This window comes from Meleagris gallopavo, chromosome Z (genome assembly GCF_905368555.1).
Source record: "Meleagris gallopavo chromosome Z, MGAL_WU_HG_1.1, whole genome shotgun sequence".
Classification (NCBI taxonomy): domain Eukaryota; kingdom Metazoa; phylum Chordata; class Aves; order Galliformes; family Phasianidae; genus Meleagris; species Meleagris gallopavo.
Genome location: NC_139435.1, coordinates 29,320,198 through 29,345,067, shown reverse-complemented (window position 1 = coordinate 29,345,067; position 24,870 = coordinate 29,320,198). Strand labels below are relative to the sequence as shown.

The 24,870-nt window shown below is 38.0% G+C and overlaps 1 protein-coding gene across 10 annotated transcripts in view; it reads left to right on the top strand.

Moving 5' to 3' along the window:
• Positions 1-24,870, top strand: part of PTPRD (protein tyrosine phosphatase receptor type D) — a 1,190,026-nt gene that overhangs the window by 808,505 nt on the left and 356,651 nt on the right. The window contains exon 1 of one of the 10 annotated variants that reach the window (XM_085214149.1): positions 21,650-22,070. The exons of the other annotated variants lie outside the window; for them this stretch is intronic. The gene's annotated coding sequence lies outside the window, so the exon portion shown is untranslated. Of the gene's footprint in view, positions 1-21,649; positions 22,071-24,870 lie in introns of those variants that run through there. 10 annotated transcript variants of the gene reach the window in all.

The window sequence follows — 24,870 nt, the reverse complement described above, 5'->3', positions numbered from 1 at the left end:
TGAGCTAGACAAGGAAACTGAGCACACCCTCTGTAAGTTTGTAGATGATATCAAGTTGTGAGGAATCATTAATCTGCTTGAGGGCAGGAAAGCTTTACAGATGATAGGCTGAATTTATAGACTGAAACTAATTTTATGATCTTCAACAAGATCAAATGCTGGGTCCTGAGCTTTGATCACAGCAACCTCATGCAGGATGCAGGCTTGGTGCAGAGTGTCTGGGTAGCTGAATGGACAAAAAGAATCTGGGGGTATTAAACAGCCAGCTGAATATGAGCCAGCAATGTGCCCAAGTGGTCAAGAAGGCCAACAGCACTCTGGCTTGAATCAGAAATAGTGCTGTCACTATGAGCAGGGAGATGATTGTCACCCTTTATTCACTTCTCGTGAGGCTGCACTTTGGGTACTGTGTTTGGTTTTGGACTACAAGAAAGACATCAAGGACCTGAAGTGTGTATATAGTGTTTTATTTGTTTGATTTATCTCACCATGTTTCCATGATTATAATTAGATCATAGTTTTCTAATTGCACCATAGCTTCAACCTCCTTCTGCTTATTTCCCATGCTGCATTCGTTGGTGTAGAGGCACTAAAGCTAGGCTATCACCCACGTTACCTTCTTAGAGGAGTTCTCCCAGATTTTTTGGGGACAAACCAGAGGTTTTCTCTTGCAGCTTCCTAAAGTGTCCACATTCTCTGGCTCTTCTCTGTCACTCAGAAGTCTCTTTTCCCATCAAATCTAGTTTAAAGCTCTGCTGATCAGTCCAACCAGCTTGCTGCTTGAAATATTCTTGCCCCTCCAGGTCAATTGCATCCCATCTGATGTCAACATACCTTGTTTCTCAAAGTTGCATCCAAACACTGGGCCACTCACCAACAAGAGAGACATGGACGTATTGGAAAGAGTCCAGTGGGTGAAGTCAAAGGCCTGGAGCACTTTTCCTGTGAGGAGAGGAGGAGAGATCTGGAACTCTTTAACCTGGAGAAGAAAAAGCTCAGGATGGGTCTAATCAATGTTTGTAAATATCATGAGAGGGTGCAAAGTGGATGAAGCCAGGCTTATTGTAGTAGTGCCCAGTGCCAGAAAGAATCAGTGAATACAAAATGAAAAGCAAGATATTCTATCTAAACATCACATAGCATTTTACTCTCTGGGTGACGGAGCATGGGCACAGGTTGCCCAGAAAGGCATTTGGACCGGAAGAACTAAAGAAATTCCTTCCAACATTAACCATTCTGATTCTGTAATAGACACAATGTTATCTGTCATGATATTTGAATATATTTCTCAGGCAAAGCATACAGATTGGAAAAATTATTTTATTGTCAGCAACTAAAGAGGATCTATGTAGTTTGAAAAGGGAAAACTAAAAACTGATTAAACTGTATTTCATATCTCTTTAAGTAAAGAATTTTGTTAGTGACAGGTGGCAAATTCTGCTGCCTTAAAGCCTGAAGAAAAACAAAACAAACAAACAAACAAAAAAAACAACCAAACCAATTTGAGAAAAGAAAAAACAGACCCATTTTAAGAAGCATCAGTAGTCAGATGCTGAAACTATTCATCTAAGAAAATGATGGATTCCCCATACTAGAGATATATAAATCAAGGTGAGATTTTTTGAAAGACATGCTTCTGGCTAAGGCAGTGCTAAGTCTTGAAGCAGAACCAGGAGAGAAAAATTCAGTATCTTCTGTAACACACTAGATGAAAACAGATTATTAAAACATCCTCTTTGTAAAATTCAGTTTTGTAATCTGATAAATTGCATAAGCAATATGCCCCAATGAAGCTGTATTAATGTGATGTTCTTAAATTTGTAAGGTCTTCTCAGTGCATTTTTTTTCATAATTTTTTAAATTTTAATGTGGACATATTATACATTAAACTATCAATATCAGTTTCAAGGAGCATGAGGATTTGGAAGGATTGTGTTTCTTGACTATTTGGGTAAATTTTTAATTTTTTAAAAAAGTTATTTGAAACACAAATGCAGACCTTTTTGTGGTATTTTTCAGTTTCCATTTTCTTCCTTCCACTTTCTTTGCTTAATTTGATTTTGAAGACAAGTTTCTACTTTAGGAGCATATACTGACCAAGTGTGCAATTGTGTAGAATGAATGTTGACATTTAAGTTTGTGCATTTACCTGTGAAAGCAAAAAAAAAAAACCCATACATTTCTCTTTCTTGGAGCTGCTGAGGATTAGCATTTGGGATTGATGAACTTGAAGGACACAGAGCAGATTTTGGTTGCCTAGGTCATTCATTGCTTACTGATTTTACTTTGAACAAGGAGTGACTATCTTTGTTGAAGGTCAAACACACCTTTAAAGTAATTTTATCAGTGCTGGGATTTTCCAGAAGTGGTTCAGCTTTGCTTTTTTTTTTTTTTTTGTCCACACCTGTGTCAGGGGATAATATCTCTGACTCTTTTTCATAGCTACTTCAAGTTTGACTTTTAACTAGAATATTTGCTATTGGAGGCACTCTAGGCTGTAGTGACTATTCCTTGGCTGAGTTTGTGATCTCAAGGAATATGAGATTGGCAAAGATAAAAGTCAGGGCACTGAACTCCAGAATAGTGGACTTTCAGCTATTTAAGGAATTACTGGATGAGATCTCCTGGGCAACTGTCCTTAGAGACAAAGGAACAGAGCAGAGTTGGAGAATCTTTAAGCATGCCCTTCTAAAAGCTCTCCATTCCCTAGTTCAAAAAATCAAACAGAAGAGGTAGGAAAAGGTCATGAATGAACAAGGACCTGCCAGACAAACCAAGGTGTAAAAAAGCCTGGGAAAGCCAGGGATGCTGTCTAGTCACGTAGAGATGGAATCAGGAAAGCTAAGGCACAGATGTAACTGAACTTAGAAAAATATTTGGAAAAACAAAAAGAGAGAAATGGGATTATACAAGTACATTGATCAGATGAGAAAGGTAACTTTCTGATAAATGAGAATGGAGAATTAATAACAGCAGACAAGTTTCTCCATCAGGCAGAGGTACTCAACTAGTTCATTGCTTAGGTCTTCGCTGGCTGTCAGGCTTCCCATATCTCTCACGTCTCTGAACGTCTATACGGGTCCAGGGGTGAAAATCATTCACACTGCAGAGAAAGAGCAAGTTTAAGGCCATCCAATGAAATCGAAGTCTAAGAGACCAGATGACACATATCCCAGGGTTCTAAAGAGATTGACTGACATGGTTACCAAGACAATTTTGATCATTTTCAAAAAGTCATGGCTGGCAGATGAAGCCCCTCGTAGCTGGAAAAAGGGAAACATCACTTTCTTTTTAAGAAAGAGAGAAAAGAAGACCTGGGAAACTATCAAGCAGTGAGCCTCACCTCTGTACCTGGGAAGGTCATGGAGGAGATTCCCCTCAAGTTATTTTAGGATACGTGCAAAACAAGGAGATGATCTGAGATAACCAGCACAGCGTCACCAAAGGCAGATTGTACAGTGGTCTTCTACAATGGAGTGACTGTGTCATTTCACAAAGAAAGAGCATCTGATATTGCCTATCTGGACTTCTACAAAGCCTTTCATATAGTACCACACCACATTCTTATCTCTAAAATGCAGAGATATGGATTTGAAGAGTTCATTATTCAGTGGATAAGGAATTGGTTGAATGTTCTCAAACAGAGATTTTTTTTAAATGGCTCTGTTCTAAATGGAGGCTGATGATGAGTGGTGTCTATAAAAGTTCTGTCTTTGAAATGGTGTTCTTTAACATCTTTATCAATGACCTTGACAGCAAATTTCCTGAAAACACTGAGTGCTGCAGTTGATATGACAGAAGGAAGGGATGCCACTCAAAGGGACCTGGACAAGTGTGAAAAAGTGTTCCCACATGGGCCTAATCAGATTCAAGGCCATGTGCAAGACTAGGCAAAGAACTTATTGAGAGTAGCCCTGCAGAGTAGGACTTGGAGGTTCTGGCAGATGAGAAGTTTGACATGAGCCAGCAGTGTGTGCTTGCAGCAAGGAAGGCCAACTCCTGGGCTGCATCAAAAGAGGGGTTGGCCAGTAGGATGAAGAAAGTGATTGTGTCTCTCTACTCTGCCCTCATGAGATTCCATCTGGAATATTTCTTCCAGGCCGGGACACTCAGCACGAAAAAAGATGTGTAGATGTTGATGCAAGTCCAGAGGAAAGGCACAAGTGTTCTCAGAGGGCTGAAGAGACTCTCCTACAAAGAAAACTGGAGACAACTGGGCTTGTTCAGCCTGGAAAAGTTAAGGCTCCAGGATATCTCATCGCAGCCTTCCAGTACATAACTGGAGCTTACAGACAGGAGGGAAACAGATATTCTACATGGTCTGATAGTGATAGAACAAGAGGGAACAATTTTAAACAAGAAGAAGATAGATTAATTTATAAGCTAGTATGATTTTTTTTTTTTTTTTTTACTCAGAGGGTGTTTAGGCACTCTAGAGAAGCTGTGGATGTTCCAACCCTAAAAATATTCAAGGCCTGTTTGGATAGGGCCCTGAATATCTTGATCTAGTGCACCGCAACCATGTCCACAGCAGGAGGGTTGGAACTATTTTTTAAGGTCTCTTCTAACCCACATCATTCTATGATTCTGTGTAAATGAGATCAATTCATGTTGAAATGTTGGGAAATTCTGACTTTTAACACCTGAATTCAGGTGTTACCCTTTGTAATGGTTATCTATTGTTTTACAAGGAAAATAGTCTGCAGTCAATAGAATTACATGCTTTTCACATCCAACTTCTGTTGTTCCCAGAATATTCTTCTAAATTAAAATGAAAAATAATTACATAGAATCATAGAATCATGGAATGGCCTGGGTTGAAAAGGACCACAATGATCATCAAGTTTCAACCCCCCTGAAACCTGCAGGGTCACCAAGCACTAGACCAGGCTGCCCAGAGCCACTTCCAGCCTGGCCTTGAATGCTTCCAGGGACAGGGCATCTACAACCAGGTTGTGCAACAGGCTGCTTGGGCAACCTGTTCCAGTGTGTCACCACCCCCTGAGTGAAAACTTCCTCCTAATATCTAATCTAAACCTCCCCTGTCTCAGTTTAAAACTATTCCCCCTTCTCCTATCACTATCCACTCTTGTCAAGAGCCATTGCCCCTCCTGTTTATATGCTCCCTTCAAGTATTGGAAGGCCACAATGAGGTTTCCCCAGAGCCTTCTCTTCTCCAGGCTAAACAAGATCAGTTCCCTTAACCTTTCTTCATAGGAGAGGTGCTCCAGCCCTCTGATCATTTTTGTGGCCCTCCTCTAGACCAGCTGCAAGATCTTCATGTCCTTCCTTTGATGCAGTACTCTAAATTGGGCATCACAAGAGCTGAGTAGAGGGGGACAATCACCTTCCTCTCCCTGCTGGCTTCCCCTTTTTTAATGCAGCCCAGAACATTAGTAGGCCTTCTGGGCTGCAAGCACATATTGCTGAATCATGTCCAACTTCTCATCCACCAGCATCCCCAAGTCCTTTTCTGCAGGGCTGCTTTCAAGGAGATCTTCCCTCAGTTTGTATAAATATCTTGGATTGCCAAGACCCAAGTGCAGCACCCTGCACTTGGCCTTATTGAACCTCATTATGTTAAAGTTAGAGGTTTGACTTTCTTTTAAAACAATGATTTTGTCAGACTTAGTGACTTCACTGTATAAAGAATACCTGAAAAAAGGACTTTTTTGTTTGCTTTAGTGGCCAAAAATCACAGGAAATAAAGTTCTCTACACACAGACTTCAAATTTTGGAGGACAAATTGTGGGATATGATAATTTTAAGATCTTAAATACTTAGTGCTTCTTTTGAGTATGTTGGATCTATAGAAGAACTTAAACTTTGAGTGCATGCAGAGTTTTGGGATGAATTTAAAGAGCAGAAAGGAAAGCTTGATTTTTATCAAGAAACCTGCTGCTAATGAAAGAACTTTGTATCATTTTATTTTATGATCATCTATAATTTGAATTTAGTCTGGCAAATCAAAAGAGCTACTACACTACAGTTTTTTTATTTAACAAATATGCAAATAATATATATAATTCAATAACAAAGATGAAAATAAAATCTCCAAATATGTGAGACAGGTAAAGATGACAGCAAATTAAATACGAACTTTGTACATTGAGCACTGTGATACAAATTTGCCTTTAGAAAATTACTGCAAATATCAAAGAATAATATTTCTTCTGCCTCTTAAATAATCCAAACTTTGGCAACTGGGTGATACAGATTTCCTCAATATGGGATGAACTGATTTCCCCAACATGAAGAGAAGTAACCTTTCTTTCCCATTTATGATTTGCATTGTGCTTTCTTTTCCCTCTTCTTTTTCATGCTTTTGCATTATCATTCCATTAAATCCTCTTGCTTATTATAATTTTTATATGATCATAAATGCTATTGATGCCTTGCTTTATCTGCTGTTTTTTTTCAGTTAATTCTTTAAATGCAGACTGTCTTTTACTCTGTGATAATACTGTCTATCTTATTACTTCCATTTGCAACCAGAGCTGATTTCAAGAAGCACCACCTTGTTGCTATCACATGTTTAGACCAATTAGTTGAGATTTCACTGCTGTTATATTGTTAGAATGAAGTTAACATATGTAAGAATTACACTTCCTGTTGCCAAAATTATAGAAGAAATGAATGTAATACATATAGCAAACCTAACTACATGAAAGTAGAATATATTCCCTACCCTTGGTTTATAGAGTGTCCAGAAAAGTCAATTCTGATTGTGGATTTCTACATCAACTTGTTTTTGTTGTTGTTGTTGTTTCTTTTTTTTTTTTAATATATATGTATATATATTTAATTTATACCTATCTACTGCTCTTTCATAGAAAACTGTAGACAATCTGAAATTGATGATTCTGGTCCTTGGTTGATACTACTATTTCTCTTCAAGCAGGGAAGAGAATTCTTTCTTGTTACCAATATCCCAGTTAGCAGATGATGTTTGTTACCAAGTAGATGTTATGATATTGCCAATTGTACAATGAGATTATACTAATTCCTAGGATGACAGTGATCAACTCTTAGCAGAAAATAAATAAATAAATAAATAAATAAAAGGCAACATTCCTGATTTATTTAATGAAAACAAAATTAGGACCCTCTGTATACAAATTTGGGATTTAACATCATCGTGTGATGTCATCATGTGTAATGGTCAACACACTTCTTATAGGTTGACTGGAGTCTCTGACCAGGTCCATCACACAGACCTTTACTTCTTGAGCAAATAGAGTATATGATAACAACAGAAAATTGTCTTCCTCTAGAATGATCAGCACCATGGCTTCTGTTCAAAGGAGGATAGCATGCTTACACTTCCGAGATATTTTACCCCTCCTTTCTCTAAAAATCTGTAACCAGACCTGCGGCCCATGATTCTCTTAATCACAGAATCATAAGATGGCTTAAGTTGGAAGGGATCTTGATGTGGGTATCTTTGCCACACAATAGATCTGTTTTCCCAAGATTCCATTCAATCTTGCCTTAAACACCTGGTGTATCCACAACTTCTTTGGCCATTCTGTTCCAGTGCCTCAACACTCTCCAAGAATTTTCCTAATATTTAATCTAAATTTTCTCTCTTTTATTTCAAAGCCATTCTTCCTTGTGCTAACACTGTCAGTCTGTAAAAAGTTGATCTCTATCACATATATAAGCTCTCTTTAAATCAGTGAGAGATATCAGTGAGGTCTCCTTGGAGCCTTCTCCAGGGTGAACAAGTGTAGTTCCCTGAGTCTGTCTTCATTGGAGAGATGACCCACCTCTGATTGTCGTCATGGCTCCAGCCCTTGGCTCATCTTACAGTGTAGTCTTTCACTTTCCTGGCTTGTTATCTAAGTCCTCTTTATTTGATTACCCAGAAACAGTCTGAATATTTTCACTGTCTTTTCGTCAATTGCATTCTATGCAAAAATCCACATGGATACTTTCCATCATACAGTTATGGGTCTGCAATTACAAGTAACCAGGCTGTTTCCCTTCTCTATAATTAAGGACAAAAATAATTACATATCAAGACTTATAATTTTGTGATGACACTGTATTAATTATGCTTTTGAAAATAAAAGATTTGTATAAAATATAATTCCTTGCTCAAGAAGAGATGAATAAAAATAACCCATGTTTCTATTGCATTATTTTTTACAGTAAAACAAATAATTAATGAAAAAATTTATTCTTTTATGAGGGCAGCTGTCAGTTGTCCTCTCCTGCATTCAGTTTCTGCTACCAGAGGTGAATCAACATTTTCTGCAAGAACAAGACATCACTGTAGTAAAGCAGACTATATTGTTCTATCTCAGTTTCCAAGTCTGCAGCTACATGTTTCTTCATGTATCTGCAAAAAGTAGCCATAGAATGAACATGAAGACACAGAAATAAAACATGTTCAAAATCTGAATAACTTCTTTCTCCTAGCATGCTGCTCAAAACCTTCAGCATCTGCAGTGATTACATAGGAATTCAGACCTACTATTTCTAAACTATCTTGTTCAACATCTTCATCAATCAACTTGATGAGGGGATAGTGGCCACCCTCAGCAAGTTTGCTGATTATACAAAGTTGGGAGAATTGGCTGACGCGCCTGAAGGCTGTGCTGCCATTCGGCAAGACCTGGACAGGCTGGAGAGCTGGGCAGTAAGAAACCAGATGAGGTTTAACAAAAGCAAGTGTAGAGTCTTGTGCCTAGGGAGGAATAATTGCATGCACCAGTACAGGCTGGGGGATGAGCAGCTGGAGAAGAGCTCTGCAGAGAGGGACCTGGGCGTCCTGGTGGATGACCCTCAGGCCAATGGCATTCGGGGGTGCATTAAAGAGCATGGCCAGCAGGTCGAGGGAGGTGATCCTCCCCCTCTACTCTGCCCTGGTAAGGCCTCATCTGGAGTACTGTGTCCAGTTCTGGGCTCCCTAGTACAAAAAAGACAGGGATCTCTTGGAAAGAGTCCAGCAGAGGGCCACAAAGATGGTGAAGGGCCTGGAGCATCTCCCCTATGAAGAAAGGCTGAGTGAACTGGGTCTGTTTAGCCTTGAGAAAAGACGACTGAAATGGGACCTGATCCAGGTCTATAAATATCTAAGGTGTGGGGGCAGAGTGGTGAGGCCAGTCTCTTTTCAGTGGTACGTGGAGTCAGGACAAGGGGAAACGGACATAAACTGCAGCATAGGAAGTTCCACACAAATGTGCGTAAGAACTTCTTTACGGTGAGGGTGACGGAGCACTGGAACAGGCTGCCCAGGGAGGTTGTGGAGTCTCCTTCTCTGGAGATATTCAAGTCTCACCTGGACACCTACCTGTGCAACCTGGTGTAGGGAACCTGCTTTGGCAGGGGGGTTGGTCTCAATGATCTCTAGAGTCCCTTCCAACCCCTACGATTCTGTGATTCTGTGATCTTTAGGAGAGTTAACTGTCACAGAATCACATAACGCTTCAAGTTGGAAGGGACTAATCTCCACTCAAATATGGTTATATAGAGTTCAAATAGAGTCATATAGATTATAGTCTCCCTTATAAAACTTCTGGATCACTCATATTTCTAGGTGAACTTAATCTTCTAAGAACTGAAATTCCAGAAGCTTTGGCACACACAGAAAAATATCTGACATTTCCTGACGTTGTTCAGATAAATTAATTATTAAAAAAACTGTGTTAGTGTCTCTCTTCGTGCCTTTCAACAACTTAAAGCAGATCTATGTCAACAGAAAGGGAAATAAAAGCTGCTATGGAATGCCTTTCTTAAGTCTAGTCAATGGTAGCCAGTGGATACAATTGCTGACTACTTCAGCTGAAACACTAAGCATTACACAGCTTAAATTTTGCTAGATAAGAATAATGTTTTTAAAAACATTAACTGTATTTTGATCACATATTCTTCTATATGGTTACATCATGAGAGAGATAATGCAGAAAATGAATGTCTATTGATTAACTCAGATAGGAAGGAAAAACAAAACTGTAAATTATTCTGCAGAAGATCCAGATCCATGTTGCAATTCTTAAGCATTCCTCATTTATAATTCTTTTTCAGTGATAACTGTAAATATTACTGCTAGATTATAAATTCAGAGATAGAACAAATAACAAATTAGTCTGGAATATGGCTTTCTTACCACTTAAGTAATTGGATATTGATATTTTTAATTAAGTGTGACCCTCACACCCTTAATACAACCACACCACCTCATCTCTAAGTGTGTGAACAATAACAAGCTAAGCGTTGCACTGAACACTTTGGAGAGAAAGGATGCCCTCCTGAGGAATATGGAAGACAAGTGGACCTCAAAGAACTTCATGAAGTTCTACAAGGTGAAATATTAGCTCCCGCACCTGGGTTGAGCAATTATAAGCACAAATATGCAGGCTGGGTAAAAAAAGCATTCAGAGAAGCCCTGAGGAAAAGAACTTGGGGATGTTAGTTGATGAAAAACTCAATATAAGTCAGCAGTGTGCATTTGTAGCCCAGAAAACCTGAGCTACATCCAAAGAAGTAGTTAGCGGTGTGAGGGAAATGAAAATTTTCTTCATGGGAATGGTGAAGCACTGGAATAGGTTGCTCAGAGAAGCTGTTGATGTCAGTCCCTAGAAGTGTTCAAGGCCAGATTGGGTTGAGCTTTGAGAAACTTAATCTAATGGAATGTGTCCCTGCTCACAGCAGACGGATTGAAACTGCAGTTTATCTTCAACGTTCCTAATGACCCAAATTATCATATGATATTCTGGGAAAAATAAATAAATAAATAAATAAATAAATAACAATAATAATAATAAATTAACTTATTTTCTAGATTCTGAAAACACTTTAATTTTTCTTCATACTCGACCATTTTGTTTGCTTATATGAAATAATTTTGACAATTAAGCCAAGTTAGAATCATTAAATTATTCCATCTCACTCCCATTCAAGTTCTCCTTAAAAGGTCTTGTGAGTGTAAGCAAGGTGGAAAGATTTGATTTTATGAATCAAGAGACCTGTGATCAATTCCAAAACTATGTAAGACTATCTAAAAAGATAACAGACAACAGACTGATTATGTAAAGTCATGAAGATATACCTTGTTTCCTTATGTGATATCACATAATACTTTCATAATCATACAGTGGCATAGTTCAAATAATTACTATATTGCCCACAAATTTCATGAATAGTAAGTCTTAAACAAGCAGTTTAATCCTCAAGTTCATATACTAAATCATCATATAAATTACATAAAACATACAATAAATAATTTATTGTTAATATATGTCATATATAGGCAGTTTCATAACAGTAGTATAATCCAATAATTATGATTCATATATACTGTATCCAAATATAAAACAACATAGTGAAAATAATAATAATCATAAATTGATCACTGATCAAAGTTTTCCTATATAGGCATTTTAAATTACATATGTTAATTTGCTGTAGTTTCAAATCAATTTCAACAATGGATTAGTCTGACAGCTCCAGATTTTTAAATGTTCTATCTAAGTAAGGAAACAAAGAATCATGGAGCATCTTCATAGCTGGAGATTAGGAGTTTCTAATGATTTTCTGATATACTGTCTATATCACAAATGGATTTACCTATGTTAAACATGCTAGCATCTTTAAGACAGAGACTACATTTGCATTATTCATTTTTATTCTGGATATGGTAATTATAGTTTTATACCTGTCCAGACTAACACATTTTTCAGAAACGAAAATCCTTGTTTTTCTTTTATGCATAGACCTACAATTATCATTGTCTTTTTGTGTCTGTATAGTTTGGCAAATACAGAATACGAAAGGAAGTACATCTCTGGGTAACTCTTTTTTCATTAGGGAAGTTTTCTCTCTTCAAGTTCCCATTGGAAGCAGTTTCTCTGGTCACTGTTTCCGCATACTGAAAGAACAGTAAATGATAAAAAGTGCAGTTCACTGATACAGAGCAACCTGGTAAACTACACACAGTCAGATATGTGTTTTAGGAAAAACAAATACAAGATGGAAACATTAAATGTATGCCATCCGTACAAGACAGAAAAGTTTATCTAACAGCACTGGAAAATACTTATCAGGATCACAGATAAGCATGTTGACTCATTGACTTATGAAGCCATACTGCTCTAGTAAGATAAATAGTATTTGAAAATTCCCTTTGTGACTACACTTTTTCATTTTATTTCCTTCTTATTAATCAAATTAAGTGATCATTATTAAATAGATATCAATACTTACTATTTGTTACATCCATAATCTTTACATTACCTATATCTATGTGATTAGGTAGGGAAGTAAGATTTTGCAGGAGGTAATTGCACAGTTTTTCTCCTAAGTAAAATCAGAAGAAATAGACCAAAATATTTATAAGGCTATGCTGAGCAACATCCTGGTAGCAATGAGCAGAAGAGCAGCTGCAGTGGCATTTACATGCTCCAGTAGCTTAAACTGTATTGATAAGCCAGTAGAACATCTGATGTTTGAAAGCATTGGACTGGTAGAAATACCGACAAACATTTTTTACCTGTCTTTTCTTTGTCTTGAATGTTGTTGCAAACTCTCAAGAACAATCTTGCTGTTCTTCCTTCCTTGTGTTTGAAGAATTATTAAAAAAATAAACAAAACAAAACAAACCCCAAAACTCACTGGAAGATTAAGTTCTATATTTACTGAAACTAAAATACAGTCTCCCAATTTCTTCTTAGCTAAATCATACACAAAATAGTATTCATATATCTTCCACTTTTCTGTGTCCAGAAAATCACTATGTGGAACAGAATATTTTGAGATTGACTGTACTTCTCTTTGGATTCTTTTTTGAAATTACCTTAGAGAAGGAGGATGGGGGGGAAGAGGAAGCAGGGAAACACCAAAGGAAAATATTCAAGAATTTATGTAACAAAATGAGGTAATTATTTATCTTCTTGTAGCAAATTCTTTTGTTCCAGATCTTACTGATGCTGTTGAGTATATTGTTGAGTGTGCTGAGTGTAATTATGGGAAGACATCTCTATCGTTATATTATCACTGCGTTTTGCCACATTTATTATGTGAAAAGTGATATGTGAATCTAGAACTTTCAGATCTTAAAACCATTGCTTTCTCGAGGGGGCAATGTATACTTTTCAAAACTGTTCTAATGGCCCTCAATATGGCATTATATTTGTGACCAATTTCTTAACAGCAACTAGCTATGACAAGTACTTACCCTTCCTTTGATGTTCCATCTCCTCTAAATCTTGAAGAAAAACAGCACTTAAATATTAGGGATATAAATATGAGATCTTTTCCTGAGACCAGCAGAAAAATGAGTTGGATGTAGGCAGAATTACATGGGACAATGCATAGCCAATGAACCATTTAGCCACTAAATGCCCTATCAAGAAGGAATATTCAGTGACAGATTCTATGTTCAGAACTGCTGCCTGCCTCAATACCTGCAGGTTCTGAATGAAGTGTGCTTGTTTATAGCCTTTTCAATGCTAGGCAAGACTGTGCTGGCCTGTTTATGATCTCAGAAAAGAATGCAGCTCAGGTAATCTTATCTCTTCCCTTTTTTCCCGTTAAACATGTAAATAAACATAAAGGAAATAAAGTACTTCTTGGATGAAAGTTCAAAGGATCTGGGAGGCACTGAAGCTGATGGTGGAGCTGTCTTGGGGAAGAGAAAATTAGATAAACCTGGAAAAGAGAAAATTAATGAAAAGCTAAACTGAGCCCATGGAACAGAGTGGAAAATCTGAAATTTGAGAAACAAAAGATCTAAAACAGATAAGCAAGCATAATTACTTGATAGACAAAGGATCTATTGGAAGACATAAAAAGTAGATAATTCTAAGAAAATACGTATGTCAGTGGTTGTAAGAGAATGAGAGAATGAGAAGAAACTGGTGGCTAACTGAACACTGTTGCAGAACAAAAGAAGAGTTCGAGGACTCAAATGAAGAGGAGAAAATTGGAAGTAAGTCTGGAAAAGGAATAGTTTCTGTCTTCTATTATTATTATTATTAATTTAATATCAGAATTGTATCCTGAATATTCAGAACCTACATGAGATTAAAAATATCATTTCTACCACACCATAAATACTGGAGTTGAAATTTATTGTCCATTTTGTGTACTTTATATCAGAATAGAAGTGCTTTCTGTCATCTTAATGAAAAAAGTAACCTGGAAAAAAAAAAAAAAAAAAAAGCCAGGAAATTCTTAGGATTCTTTTGGATTTGATTTACACCATTCATGTTTGCAATAGTTTGGGCCTTTACAAAAGGATTACATGGAGCTCATTGAACTATATTTAATCCTAAAAACAAACAAACAAACAACTGCTGAAGTTTATAATTAATATCAGTTTTATAAAAGAACTTTGAAAATTTATTTCCTTTGTTGAAAAATAAGTTTGATTGGAAAACTATGACTAATACATTATTTCCCTCACAGGACTAGTTTAATATGGAAAACTGCTCTTCCATGCTAAAGCACAAAGGACTTGGCATCCAAGCTTGCTAATAATCTGGAGTCAATACAATAGATTTAATCTTTCCATTCCTTTTTCATGAATAACTTCTTTGGCTAAAATACAGATTATTCTCAATGTCATAATTTCTGTTTTAATTGAATTGTTGAGAATGAGAATTATTAGAAAGTGTTGTGCGATGAGAAGTTTTGTTTGGATAGTATGGTCTTAACAACTCTTGTTTTGCCCAATAAACAGAGTCTTCCTTAAAAGGATGTAAGGATGTGATAGTGCAGAGTTTATACACACATTCTGTAAGAGAATAACTTCATTATGTATGCGTTCCAGGATTATTGGATGGGATAAAAGAAAACATAAACTAAAATAATATAAAAGTGTTATAGAAAGAGTCATTACAAGTAAAACATTCTTTTTCAGTGGAATTTATATTTATGTAGTTCACTCCTGATCACACTATTGAAATATTCTGAAATCAAATTTAAAGAATTCTCAACATTTTAAACTGAAAATAATGTGAATGGATTGGTCATGAAAAATGCTAGGCTAACACTTTGTAGTAAAGACTTCAGGGTTTTTATCAGGACTGACCTGCTAATAAACTTACCAGTACTTCTGAAGAAATCACATTTAGAAATGAGAGAATAATTTAGTTTTGTGTGAAATCCTTAATGACAGGACAGGACAGGACAGTGGTTTTCAATGTCAGGATGAGACAAACTGATACATAAGATATTCCATCTAAAGATCAAGAAGCATTTATTTACTGTGTAACTGATGGATCTCTGGCACAGGTTATCCAGAATGGTTGTGGAATCTCCTTCAGCTTCTCTAGGCATCTCTGACTTTTTTTTTTTTTTTTTTTTTTTTTTTTTTCAATTCAGATACTTGTTGGCTGAACATTGGGCTGAAACTCTGCCCAGCCAAATACTGATAATCAAGTCACATAAAATTTTCTCTGTTTTTACTAGGAAACATATTATCTGATGGTCTTGGGAGTTATGTTCTGGGGAAAAAAAAAATCTGAATCTGTATGAATCAATTTGGTTCAACAAAAGAGAATTAAACTTAGCCATCCTGAAGGAGATTGAAGAGGGTACTACAAAGATCATTTCATTGAAATCTTATTTTGATTCTCTAGAAACTTAGTATGTTGTTCATTAAATGTTTATAGACTCACAGCAAAAACGACATCACAATTTTAATTGCAAGTAACCTTTTGGAGAGACATGCAAAGAAGGATTTAATTTTATATTCTTCCTTTCCATTTTCCCATTCTATCCTGCAATATTCTATAAAGATGCATCTCTCCTAGGTGAGACTGTGTCTTGTACCTTCTTTTCAGTGCTTGTCTGTGTCTCTTGATTTAGTAGAGAAAGGGAGGTAAACATGAGACATATGGAGATACACTCCATATCTCAGATGACTGAGGACATTAATTCTGTAACACTTCTATAGTCAAGAAGCAATGGATCAAAGCTGGAAAGTAAACTAAGACTTCCACTCCTGCCTCTACCCCTTGCTCAGCTGCCAGATAGTACAGCGTTGCCACATGCAATGCTGTGATCTGAATCTCCTTAGCATTTGGCAGGAGGGAATGTTTTGATTCATGAGGATTCACTTAGATCAACTTCTTGTTAGAGATCCTCTATTTTATACGAAGTATTCTCAGAAACTTTTATATAGAGGAAACTAAATAAAACTAAATGAAAGTGTTTTCTTAAAAATGATAAGGCAGCATTCAAGTAAAAAAATAACACAATCTTTTAGTTGTGTAAATTGGTTAGTAACTTCCTTTTATTCCTGAGTTTTAAAGTACATGAATTCAATTACTTACTATCAGGACTCACACCGAATATTTTCATAAAGACTATGATCTCTGATCTGTGGGTGCAAAATGGTATCTTTTTTTCCCTAGATCATGAAAGCAGTCATATAATATTAATACACTAGTTGATGTATGCTGACTCTGATTGTAGTCAAAGGTGTGAACTGGCTAGCTGTCATTTATCTATTGGATCCCATTTTTCTTTTCTAACAGAAAATATCATGCATTTCTCATTTCGTTCTTTGCTGCTGTCATAATAAGCTAGGACTACTTTTTTTCCCATGAAGGCTACATTTTGAAACAAGAAGAAAATAAGAGGAAAATAAGAAAAACAAAACAAACAAACAAACAATAAAATGAACACCTATCTATTGTACTGTGATCAAACACAACACAAATCTTGAAACAGACCTCCTGCACCTGTGTGCGTACATGCATTACATATACATGCATGATATTTTTAAGAAAAATAGCACCAGATTGTGTTCTGTACTCTAAGTACATTCTTTTTAAATTGTTAGCAGAGTTCTCACTACGTCTAAAATACCCCAAATACTCTAGCAGTAAAAGACAAAGCTGTCTCCTCTATCTACAAATCTTATTTACAGCTTTCACTACATATGCTCCCGTTTATTTTCAGTTTGTGGCAAATACTCTAGTGCACTTTGATAATGCTCATCCTGCTTCATCATCTCCAAGTCCCTACAGATCTTCATGAACTATGCAATTAATTACTAGTTTTCTAGGCCTCCAGCTCTTTTTAGTTAAAAAAAAAAAAATAGCACAAGGAGGTAATACATTTATTATTGGTGTTGTTGTTGTTATTAATATTTTTTATTTTCATTTTTTATTTTTTTTTCCCTGAGCAATAGAAACAATCAAGCCTGATTACTTTGTTTTTATCTACTTTGCCTCCTGGTTCTACCACCCTTATTTCACACCTTTCACTGCTAACTTAACTTCTTTCCATGAGGGTTGGAGTCTGTGGTACAGCAAGTAGAGGTGACGGGCTCTGCAGAGCAAAGACACAGGACCAAGTACAGACCATCTTACTGGCTAACCACTGTGGTGGAGTAAGTAGTTGACTTTTACTTGCTCCCCTTTCCAGAGGAGAGACAGTAAGGTGAATCTTCTCTACCTAACAAATCCTAATTTCCACAGAAAAAAAAAAAAAAAATATATATATATATATATATATATAGCAGGATTTGAGACTAGAGTCCATCTCTGAAATGAATTTGAAACTTTCCAGGTTGATCATACAAGAATATAAAGCCTCATTTCTTTAAGGAGGCAGACACAAAATAGTAAATGTTCAAAAACTGTCACTAATAATTACATTAACATGGCATTCTTCTCCCTACTCAACTTTCCTCACTTAAGAAATTCAAATGAATCACAAAAGTTTACAAAACAAAGACAAGTATTAGGGATGTCTGCTAAGGTTGCTGACATACTAAATTAGCATTTAAAAGATGTGTATTCAGTGTTACCTAAATACGTTTTTGCTCGTAGACAACATGTGCTTACTTATCTAGAACTTTTTATTATCTTTAATAATAGTAGTTCACCATATCTCTACAAATGTAGGTTTTCAAATATGAGTACAATAATAACTCAGGAAAGTTTATTGTAGTTACTTTATAAGCCAATCTATAACAGATGTATCAGTGTTGTTTTAGGATGTATAATCCTAAAACATATTCATATTTTCATATATTACTCATAATAACTATAATAATAATATAATAATAAAACTACCATAATGCATACCATAGCATATGCAAAAAAAAAAAAAAAAAAAAAAAAAAAAAAAGAGAGAGAGAGAGAGAGAGAATAATGTAGAAAGTAACTTTTTTTTTTTTTTTTTTTTTGAGTTCCCCCACTTCTTGATCATGCAGTATAGTAAACTCATGATCTCATATCCACTGGTCCACTGGTTCCAGTGGTTTTAGGAGAGTGTTACTGTGCTCAAGTTCTTACTGGGATACCTTTTACCAGAGACACAATCAAAGACAGAACAGCCAAGAGGAACATAGTACTGCAAACTATTAATAGAGTACAATTTAACAAATGGAATTCATGAGACTGAGAAATGAGGCAATACGGCTGGTTCTCTGAGTTATATTTTAAAAGTTATGACAGAAGTCACCCAGGGTATGGTCACAGATAGGCATTCTGATGAGCTAAGTGAAAGCCACCAGTTTGTTCTTCTCCTCTGCTGTCTTTTAAATTTTAAATCTGCAGTTTCATTCTGCACTTCAAAATAAAAATTATGCTGCCTCAGTGAAGACATAGATAGTAGATGCATGAACAGGTGAATAGGATTTCAATAATTAATTTTGAATGATGAGAGAAAGAAGTTTTTTATAAAAAGTCAGAAGGAATATGTGATACTCAGTTTCAGGTGACATAAAAGGTGCTTCCTTCCTTCTACCTCCCTCCAAAAATAAATAAATAAATAAATAAATATATAAATCTTCCAAACCTAATTTAATTACCATCTTAGAGATTGTTCAGCATCTTACAAAAAACATTTCAAAGTCAATAAAATGTGTAAATGTTTTACGTTTTCCCAAGTCAGTGCCATACTAACCTCACAGTAATGTACTGATGCAATCTTGGCAAAAATAAAAACTAGTGTAGAAGGCTGTGTTTGAATTTTTTACATATATTTAAAGAAAAAGAATAGAGTTTAATATGTAGTTTGTAATGGATTAATTATCTTCCTTCATGTTATGGTTCCTCTGATAATGAAGAAAAAAATTAAAGGTGTATTATGTATTATCAAACCATATATATTATATATACATATATATATATATATACAAATATAGGTATGTATAGGAGTGCACAACTATCCTAAGTATAAAATCACTGATGATGCCAAGGCATGATACACACTAAATATTAAATACATCACACCTTCATGTTTTTTTTTTTTATTATTTTATTTTTAAATAATGAATTTGGGTTGTTTTCTGTTTTTCTGTTTTTCTTTTTTTAATTAATATTATTATTATTATTTTTTATTTGTCATCATTACAAAATCTGGAAATGTTATAAATAATATTTACTACATCTGCTTAATACTACATAGGATGAAATACATTTATCCTTGATGCATACAGTGTTGCTTACTGAACAGGAGAAAGAGTAATTCTAAAATAATGGAAAGCTAAATGTAGTCCCAAAACTCACATCCACATTGTGATACCACATGAAAAATATAAAACACATGGTTTTATTGCTTGATTATTCAATGTCATGCAACAATCACAGCTTGAAGAATACTAAAACAGCTAAGAATAGTGATAAAAAGTGCTGGGACATGACATTAAAACCTGAAATGCCTATTTAGTATTGCCATTTCAAAACTCATAACAACTCTTGCAGTCACTGGAATCAAGGGAGCATAGGTGAGAATTTTTGCTTTCTTTAACCACATGTATTTCAATGAAGATAAAATAACATTTTGAATTTTTTTTGCTTGCTTTACTTTGAAGCTGCTAGTTGGAAAACTTCATCTTTCATTAAATAGCTCTTTTCTGACAAGACGAAAACAAGTTATCAATGCTACATCTCATGTTTACTTTTTCAAAGAAAGTTGTTTTCATACAAAGTCATTCACCTTTTTGGAAGATTATTTGGAAAAGGCTAGTGGTCCTTTAAGAGTAAAATTATGTGGGGTACTACTGTTAGTTCTGTAACTGGAAGTGCCAAAAGCAGACACAGATTTATAGGACTGAAAGGGAACATTGTATAATCTTGGCTTTTGTCAGAAATAGACTTCGCTATGGCAGCACTACCTTCCAGTGGACATAAAATATCATTGTATGATAGAAAGTATTGGAACCCCTCTCCTCTTCAGAGAAGTAGCCACTGTCTGCCACAAAGTTTGTGAGGATCTCCATGGCTGACTTTGGGGCTTCACAGCTGCTCTGGGAAGTCTGGTTCCAGGACAGAAGCAACAGCCTGGAAAATATGCATCCATCATTGCACAATCATAGATTTAGAATGCCCAGTTATGTGTCATCAGTCTTAAGGGACTTCTGCTGCTGCTCTGACAAGTGCTTTTATTGTACTAATCCTGACACCTTACTACCCTTTTACACGAGAGGATCTGAGACACGGAAGATACGTGCTCTGGGCTTCTGAAGAGGCTTATTTGCTAGCAGTGCAGTATTCCAAAAGATTTCTCATCAAAATCCTGTTGTTTCCAACTGGTTCCTATACACTCTTTCTTCTTTGCAAGAGTTCGATGAGAAGGGACAAGAAAAGCGAGGACTTTTTCTCAGCTCAGCTCGGAGCTCCAAGAGAACGAAATCTGAGCATTCCTTGGGGAGAAATTCAGAGAGCTGCCAAGTACAACCGCGACCGCGTACGCCAATACCGCCTAGTAACATCCCCCCTAACAACCTCCTGACATCCCTCCTCGAACCGGTAACCCCATGCATTTCTTCAGTCGCGTGTAAAGCAGAACAAGATGTCCCACTGAAGAAACACTTCAATTTCTGCGAAATCCACTTACCGAGGGAAGTTTTGAGGGAGGGAGACGACGAGCATCACGACTTGCCGAAGTCGTCGGGTCCGGTCAGCCAGGAGCAGCGCGGCTCTGCCCTGCTCCGCCTGCTGCCCGCCGGGATGCGCCCCGGGCTGGAGCGGAGTGACGTCACCCTCCCTCTCCACCTCCCCCCGCCTGTGCGTGCTTGGAGTGCGTGTGTGTGTGTGTATTCTTTCGGCGTGGGGTTCGCGTGCCCCTCCACCCGGCGGGGCAGGGCGGACGGGGCGCTGGCTGCTGCTGTTCCATCTAGACAGAGCTCGTTGCGTCTCTAGTTCCCTCACTCATTCTCCCAGAGGTCGGCAACAAGCTTTTCCCAACACTCGAGGCCATACATATCCTGCGATCCACACAGCTTAAGAGGATTAAAAACAAACAACAACCAACCACCAACAACAAACCGCGCACAAAACAGAGGGAGGAAGAGAGTGCCATCTCCAGCAGCGTGTTCGCCGCACCGCTGCCCCGCTGCCCCCGTGCTCCTTCGCAGGAGCGGGCGGGCAGGGTGAGGCTGCCGGTGCCGGGGCTCTCGAGGAAGGTTCCCCAGGATTTTTGTACGCCCCGCGCCATTCCCCCTTGATTTTGTTTGCACAGCACTTTTTTTTTTTTTTTTTTTTTTTTTTTTTTTCTCTCCCGGTGGAGGGCTGGTAGAGTTGGAGCCTGGGTGGACGACCTCGCTGCTATTTGTAGCCAAATAATCTGCTGAAAGAGAGAAGTAAGAAAGAAAGAAAAAAAAGGCGAAGGGGGAAGGAAGAAGAAGAGAGAGGGGGGAGGAGAAGGAGAAAGAGGAGGAGGAGGAGGAGGAGGAGGAGGAGGAGGGGAAACTGAGCAGCGGCTCGGGAACAGAGAGCGCGCCCGGGAGCAGCAGCAGCAGCAGCAGCAGCCACCGCCGCAGGAAGAAGGAGAAAAAAAGAGCGGAGCGGAGGAGAGGAAAGGAGAGGGGCGCTCGAAGGAGAGGCAGGCGGAGACCTGGCTCTGCTGGATGCTGGATTTTCGGACTCTCGTTGACTCTCTCCTACTCCTCAGAGCCGGAGTGTGAGACTCGCACCCGTGCCGGCAGCAGCGGCCGGCGGCTCTGCTCGTAGCTGCTGCTGTTGCGGAGCTTGGATTAAATTGGGTGCCTTCGGAGACGAGCGTGAGCAGCGGGAGTAGGTCGCGGCGGGAATCGGCGGCGGTGGAGGTCAGGAAGGCAGCGGCGCTGGCTGCCGCTGGGACCGGGGAGCCAGCATGACCAGGTAACCGCTCCTCTCCTGACCCATTTTCTCCGCTGCCGCTACATCGCGGCCACTTCTCTCGGCGCGTTTGTGCGTGCGAGCACGCTTAAAGATTGTGTGTGTGTGCGGGTGTGTGCAGCACGGCACACGTGTGTCTCGCGCACAGCTCTACTCCGGTTGCCCCGGGGCTCCCCCCAGGCAGCTGCCAGCCCTCTCTCCTCTTCTCTCCGCTCCTCTCCAGCGGGATCCAGCCCAGCAGAGAGGCCTGCTCGGGAAACGAGGAGAGTTGTGGCGTGCGGCGGGGGATGGGGGTAGGATGAGGGCAAGTGATTGATTAGAGTCGACGTTTCCACTGAACTGCCACTCTGCACGGGCAGAGGAGGTGTGTGTGGGGGGCGGGGGATCTACATGAATTACTCTTCGGCCGTTTGCTATGAAGGGAGAATTATTAATATTAATTATTGCATTTATTCAGCGCGGAGGAGGGAGGGTGCAGGAGGGATCTGAGGCCAGGCGTCTGCCGTAGTGACGGGCGCGTGGGGCGAGAGGCCGTGAGGGGCTCCCGGCTACGGTCCGAGGAGGGCTCCCTTCTCTTCCCCCTCCTCCTGTCTCGGCGGAGCAGGAAGGCACGGGCATGTAAAGATTTCCACTGGTTAGGCTTTTAATTTCTTTATTTACTCTCCTGAAACCACTTAAAAGAGAGCACATCGGGTTGAAAACAGCGTTCTTAGCGTTGATGTAGGGGCTCGAAGATTTGTTTAGAAAACTTACCAGCTCCCTTTTCCTATACGAGGACTTCTGCTGCGAGCAGGCTCTCCCATACTGGCGAACAAAACAGTTGTTTCCTTTCACTGAATTATTTTTTTCATGTTTTCTCTCTACTCCCTCCCCTCTTCCCTCTCTCCCTCACAGAATTTTTTGTTTAAGCTGTCGCCACTTACCCTTGCATGTACAGCTTTTGAGTGCCTGCTTCTGCTTGGTACTTCTTCAAACTATTGTTATGTGTATTTTATTATTTTGTCCAGCCTTTGCACAGCTATTGCCTCGCAGAGGCATGATAGTTTCTTCGCAGGGATGATAGTTTTTTGTGTTCCCAGTTCTGACATATGTAAAAGGGTCAGTTCATTTACACAGAGCAGCTAGGGTTTTGTATTTACGTGCTCCTTCACTTGTCACCTTAAACTGCTCTCTTTGAGATGAGTCTGTATATATGCTTTAGAGTTTCCTGTCTGCAGAGATGAGCTTTTTTCATAAAACCCATATTCTCACAAACTTAGAATGTATTATACGAAGTTATGATTATTGTCTTAGACTTTCAGAGATTGCTTCCACCTTCTGTGAATAATAGGGAGGTTTATTGTAAATTTTGTTGCAGAGATAGGAAAATGTATAGTGCGTAAAGTATTTTTCCATTCTCTGGTATCTGTTAGTGCTTTAGAACGTTTTAATGGTTAGTACTCTCTTTTATTGGTATAAAAATGTATAGCATATGATATGACTTTCTGCTTGGTTGGAAGCACACAAAGCTCCTAAAATTCTTAAACAGTGCAACTCTGAAGAAGAAAAGATTCTCCCCTGTCCTAAGCATAATCATATGTACTTGCATTTTACTTCAGGTGGCAATTTTTTGGATAATTTCTCTGAAAACAGCCAATTGCTGTTTTTGTTTTTTAATGTGCAAAATTTCCTGCTGGTCAGCTTAATAAATTCAGCTGTCCAATTTTGCCCAGTCAAAATTATTAAAAGCTGTAGATGTATTAGCATGGAATTTTGAAGGAAATGAGTTACTTAGAAAGGAAGAGGGATTTAATGAGACTTGTTACAGGAGTAGCTTTCCAATTTTAGTTTTGTCATTTGTGGTAATATGGTGAAGTATATTTAGATTTCTTTCAGTGCAGAAATGATGTATAGCTTTTCTATATAGACTTTAAGCGCTGAAAGCTTTGCCTAAGTAGAAGACTTCTACTCTATGAAGGAACTAAGGAATTCATTACTGTTGTCTGTGCTACAGCAATCTGTAAGGAATAGTGTGGAAAGGAAAATATTGTTTCAGTATTCTTAGACTTCAATAAGGTATCTTAGAATTTACCTTTAGATTCACCAGTTACATTAAATTTAAAATAATAGAACAAAGTAATATGAATTAAACATCCTTTTTTGACTGTTATGTAACTCAAATAGCAGCATTGACTGCAAACTAAATGGAGGACAATAAATCAATGTCTAGTGCCACGGGATGATTTGTAAAAACAGATATGGGAGGGAATGAAAGAATGAAATACCCACTGTTTTTAATCTAGTCAGTGATTCAGCTTTCGTTTTTCCAATTGCCCTTCATTTCTACATTTGAATAAAGCACAGAAAAAAATGACAAGGGCCAGAGTAGGAATCCCTCTTCATCTTCTGCTGTGTCTGCTAAGCCACTAGGGGCCTGTATAAACTGCTCTTGTACAGCACATACCAGTACATGGCATATGCGAACAGTTTCACCTGACGTTTTTTCCATAGATAACTAACATCAAAAGCAAAGTTGTCACTCACTTATTCCTTAGTAACAAGTGAGACTGCTGTTATTTAGGATAGATGTACAATTTATGTATCATTCTGGAGATTTTTGCTCTCCTTCATCTGTATACCTAGTCCTTTATGCTGTCCAATATAGTTTTTTTTCTCCTTGCACTCCTGACTACTGTGGCAGCTGGGGAAGAACGCTGACATGCGTGGTGCAAATATTGGACAAAGTCAGATTCATATGTTTCCGTGAATTTCATATTTTCTGTACGCTGAGGAAATCAGATTTGTTGCTTTTGTGTTTCTTCTA